We start from the raw sequence: 6,000 nt of genomic DNA, 5'->3' as shown, positions 1-6,000 counted from the left end.
CCATCATGATTATTAGATGTGTTTACAGTCTCTGCCCAGTAACCTTTGGAATGCAGAATTAGTCTTGTTGACAGAATCAAATACCAAGGATGCCTGCTGCAAGCCATGGGTACATATATGTCCAGTGAGTTGCAGTTTTTCCCCCATGCAATTGTTCAGGTCACCTGATTGGTCTTTGGCTTCTGTTTCTCTGGCTAGGTCTTCCCTGAGTCCTTGCCACGTCCTTCTGACAGGAAGAATCCACTCAGCTCTCTGTCCCCTGACTACTGAAGGTACTCTTGGAATCTGCTCAACTTCAACCAACATGTGCTCTGAATTTCTGTTGCAATACTCCATTTGTTGGCTTGGACTGCAGTGCCTGCCTGAATCAAGTGTGGGTCTACCTAGCACTGGCATGTTGAACATCAGACCAAGAGTCATCTTCAGTAGCCAGTGCTACACCTGGGTTGGTGGCTTTCAAATCCACTACCTGTTCTTTTCTGTCCTGGTTTCTTCCTCCTCACAATCAGCTAGCACCTCTTTGGTCCTCAAATGCCTCTTAGCTGAGCCTACCCTGTGGCTGCCTGAGTTCTTGATAAATGATTCATGCTTGGAGATGCATCCATTTTGCGGTGGTTTAACATCCTTGATGGGTTAGTGTTTCAGTATCTACTGAAACTGAAAAAACTCTCATTTGTCATGTTTTAAAACGAATAATTATTGATCTCTCTTCTCTCTTCTGTCAAGAGATTTTGCTTTCTTTCCATTTTTTAAAAAGTGGCAAATTTAAACAGGGAAGGAAGACTTTATTCAAGGCTGTTGCAATAGGGGAGAGAGACCAGAACTCAGTTTTAGCTCAGCTCCACTAAAAGCAAAGGGTGTGAGGGTTTTTAAACACTGAGGTGAGTGGAAGAACACAGGCCATCTGTGTTTGTTAATTGGGCTTTACCCAAAGGAAAAGTAAACTTTCTGTGTCTTTGTGACAGGAGGCAGTTTTAAAACTTGGAGCAAGTTTGGCACACTATGGTTAGTCTCCTACTTTCCCACAGAAACAGGAAGATGGGGCACTGTTTCCCCTGATGTTTACACTTCAAAGAGATGGCTCCCAGGCCCTTGAGAAAGAGATCCCTGCGTTTAAAACCGTTAAGAGCCTTTTCAAAATATTTACATACATTTCAGTGGGGCAGGGAAAGAATTTACAATGAAAAGTTTTCTAAAGTAAATGCTGTAAGAAAAGGAGGTCAGGAAGAAACCTATCTAAAGTTTAGTTGAGCTGAGGAGACCACTAAGGTAGTCTGGTTGGCTTCCTTCCCTCCCCTCTCCCACCCCCCCCCCCCTCCCCTCTGCTCCCTTTCCTTCTTTCCTTCCTCTTTCTGTTTCTTCTTTTTCTGTTCTTAGCCCTTGTCTATTACCTCCTCCCCCCCCCCCACCAAGGGGGTATTTATTTAACATTTAATGATAAGTTTATTTTATTTTAACTTTCTCCTATCTTTACCTTGTGACTTTTCAGAGTTGTTTGTGTATTACATTAACTGCAAAAGAAGTGTGAAAAATATTTTACACATCCTCAGCTTGCTTGTTCATCACAATAATAATTTTCATGTCATGTTTTAAGAAAATAGTTATTTCTATCATGGACAAACTTTATAGATGTGGATGTATCACAAAACTATCTTCTCAGAGAAAATCACCCAGACTTGTGGATTTCTTGGACCTTACACTTCTTATACTATCTCACTTTGAGAACCATTTCTGTAGAGCAAAACATATTTTTTGTTAAATATATAGTTATTTAAAACAGCTAAAACATACATGTGTTCAGTTACTTGTTTGTCCCTCATTTGTCCGCTCATCAGACAGGAACTGATCATCCACTACTCTTCATTAGGCTTCTTCTATAACTTGACCTTTATCCCACATTCTTTGTTGTTGTTGTTTTCTTTTGAAACATCTCTTGTCCTAAGGGAGCTTTGCATGTCCTGGTTGTTTCACAGTCCTGTAGCTTTACTGCCTTCCTTTGTGTAACTGGAACTCCATTTTCAGGTAGTCCTTTCATTTTTATGCAGGTTTCCTAGATCTAGGAATGCTTTCAAATTATGCCCAATTAAATACTGTATATTAGATTTACTTTGTTAAAGTTGTCTTTTTCATTTTTATTTTGTAGAACATCAGTTCACTTATTGTAATTTTTTGTCTGATTCTGTAAAATTTTTTCATTGCTTATTAGGTAGAAAACTCCCTGCATTTCTCCATGTTTTCAAGCTGTGAACTCTATAATATGAGCTACAAATTGGCAAATTTGCCACATTTTAAAATTTCTAATCTATAACCTGTCAAATTAATTTTTGTCACTAATTCTCAGTTTTCAGAGAAATTGTTTTCTCCATGTTAATATATGTTATGTGAATATACTTGAATATAATATTCCTTATATGAATTTACTATTCGTTTTATGACTACGTTATTCCTTAAATACTGATTAATGAGTGCTAGGAAATATGAAAAATGTTGCTAAAGACATACCTAATTAGTGAACCAGTTTTATGAATATCTTTGTGAAGGCATCCAACTTTAAATTGCATGCTTTCAACGCCGGTGTACCAAGCACTGTTTCTGGTAATAGGAATACAGGAGTGAATCAAAGAAAAAAGTTTTTGCCTTGTAGAGCTTACTCTGTGTACCTTTTGGAGTGAAGTAGACAATACACCAGTAACAAATTGTGTAGTATCTTTCTTATTCTTTCTGAAAACATTTTGTGTATGGCTGACTTTTTTAGATCTTGCCTGAAATCTTAAGTGATGAAAAATATGAAATAATTGAAACCTGTAATGGGAAGGAAACTAGAACTTTATGAAACCCTCATGGAGTGCATCATCTATTGGGGTCATCAAAGAATGACATTTTCTAGAAGTCAGTTGCATTCTTTGACCACTAAGGATGTTTTATTTCTGATGAATGACCGCATGAATAACTAGTTATTAAGTTCATTCACATTAGAACTACTTCATGCATTTAATTGAAAAAGTGAAGCCGGAAGGAATTACTTTTTAAACAAAAGAACATATTATTAGATAATGTTAATTCTGTGTGAGTATAGCTACCAGTTGCCTCATACTGTAGCATTTATTACTCTTGTCATACTTATTTCTTTTATTTCCTTCTGGATATTCTGACTTTTCTCCTTGAACCCCTTTCAGCCTTCTGATGTTTCATCTAATTTCCAAGTTCTGTTATATTATTATTTTCTTCCCTTCATATTTGCTTCTGAGGCTTAGTTCCTGTGTTTTCTTTTGATGTAAAGAATAATAATAGGTTGTCGGTTGAATATTTTTCAGGCTTATTAATATTTATTATGCCTTTTGTTACCACTTTTTTTAGTTGTTCCTTAGAATTTACTTTTGTAGCTGCCTTCTAGCAGGCATAGAAAGAGATGGCATAGTTACCCAGGCTTTAAAGTGAGGACAAGTGGATGGGAGAAAAACAGCAATAAAAATATTACTAGATAGGATCATTACATTTTTTCATAATTTATTCCTATTACTCTACAATATCAAGACTATTAAAAGTCATGTTAAAGTGAAAAAAAGATTGAAAGATAATCCTACATTATCAGAAATAACATTAAGAGAAACAGATCTTTATAGTGAGGATTGACTCAGAACATGGCATTGTTATTTGAAGGAGATTGTCAAGGAAGAGAGCAACATCCTTCGAGAACAAGGGGAGATTAAAGAGCAAGCTTGGCCCAGAGGAAGGAAATATTAGGGACTAATGTCACTCATCAGTTGATGTAGGACACTACAAGTGTGCTTCAGGTTTCTTGAAAATAGTTACTGTAAAAAATTAGATAATAAATGATAAATGTGAGGAAGGCATACATCCAAGATGACATTACTGAGAAAAATCATTCTGACATCACTCTATAGATATTTGTTTAGGTAGAACAAATAATATCGATAGATGGAGCAGATGTTACTGCTTCTGAAGGAAAATTTCCAAGATACTTTAGTTGGACTTAATGCCTGACTTTGTTTTGAGAAACAGTGATGAAAACTTAGGTTTAACTTAATGTATATTTAAACAAAATTGTCTCATGTTTTCAGATAAAGAAGAAATATCTGAGAAATGTTATATATTTTGCATTTTCTCTCAATATTCTTTGATTTAGTCACTCATCCATTCATTCAGTCATTTGTTGTGTCCCTATTATGTGCCAGACACTGAAAGAAATGACTCAAGACTAAGACATTGACAAAACAGTAGTAAGCCTAAAGAACTTACTCTAGAATGAATTGGGATTTTCTAAATGGCAAAGTATTTAGTAATATTCTAGAGATAAGTTATTTTAAGAAAACCTCGTCTAAATGTTTAGTAAAGGAAATGATATTAGTGCCGACATTTAATCATATGCTGCTTTGATGATTATCTTTATAATCCCTATATGCTCTGTTCAGTTAAGCTGTAGACTCTTTAACAATAAGAATCGTGTTATATACTTTGTAAAAAAAAATACATGGTACACTTTCTGGGACGCAGTAAAGGTCAACATCTGTTTTAAGTAAACAAGTCCAAGCTCTGGACATATATCTGGTTAGCAAACAAGTTGTCACTTAGTCCTTTTCAACAGGTATAGCAATTGTTGATTTGCCTTTTTCCCAGACCCATCACTGAAATTTTATAGAATGTAAATGTATCCTTAATTCTGTAGAAGCCTTCTGTACTCTAACCCATAAACAGGGTGAAACCACTGCAATTTAAAAAGAAAACACACTATAAGAATTATCTTAATAATTAAATCAAAGTCTTGATCTTACGTCTTTAAATCACTGTAGGCAAGAGTATAATAAAGTTAAAGGGGACTAGATTGAAGAGTTTAAAACTATAAACTTTAACCCAAAGACTTAGGGAGAATAAAATACTAAAAACAAGTATGTATTTTTAAGTATATTTAAGGATACAAATATTTTCCATATTATCTCCAGATTTCACAACTCCTCACTGATTTTCTCCTAATGTTAATTTATGGAGACAAAATGTAAATGGCTTTAAAAATAACAAGATTTTAAAGATGATAATAAAATATTCTCATGTTTGCTCCAGTACAGAGATAGTTTTGCTGATAAAAGGGGTGATTTACCGTGAGATGATTTTCAGTCTTTGTTAATTTATAGAATAAATGATATGACTTTTACAGTCTTTCAGACTTTCATTTATCCGCCCAAGAAGCTAATGAAAGTTTGCCTAAACTCTCCCATATTAAATGGACAGATTTAAACTTTTTTCATGTTAATATAAATTAGATGACTTTTGTCCTTGCCTGAAGTGACAGTGTCAGTGTCTGAAGCTTACATCTTTCCTGACTATCAGCTAATTAGAATGCAGGACAGCTTTAAAGGTCTCATCTCTAATCTGCCATTCTGGATTACATCCACTGTTAGCACTCCTGTCAGTCGCCACAGGGCCCCAAAACCTATGATAAGCATGATTTCCATGAGAACCAACAGTAGGAGGTAAAAAAGCCACCTTTTTATATTTCAGAATTTAAAGTAAATCTGATAATCTTACTCCTGTAAAGTCCTCAGTCCATTGCTGCTGAACAGATACTATCTTCCTTAGAACCGAAAGATTGTCAGAGAAGCACTCTTACTGTTTCTTGTTTACGTAAAGTGCAGAACTAGGGATTGTGTGTTTTGGAGAGAAGTAGTTTTTTTATTAGGGATTTCTCCTGGGTCCTGAGAATATATTGACTTTATTTATGGCCCTCCTATCTAGCTCTTGACTCTACCTCTCTCATCCTGACTTTTCCAAGTCCTCATCAGAAGGGCAAGTGACACAAGACAAGGTTTCTTCTCTTCCTCTCCATCTCACCCCTACCTTCCCCCATTGACTTCCCTCCAAATTTTATACAATGCACCCTCAGTTTTCCTGATAACCTTGAGCCTTTTCATTGATTTTGTCTACCATCATCTTATTTAACTGGAATTTATTAGTAAGTCTCGGTCGTTAGTGAAGCTTATTTGA

Source organism: Globicephala melas, chromosome 9, assembly GCF_963455315.2.
Source record: "Globicephala melas chromosome 9, mGloMel1.2, whole genome shotgun sequence".
Taxonomy (NCBI): domain Eukaryota; kingdom Metazoa; phylum Chordata; class Mammalia; order Artiodactyla; family Delphinidae; genus Globicephala; species Globicephala melas.
This window is presented reverse-complemented; position numbering follows the sequence as displayed.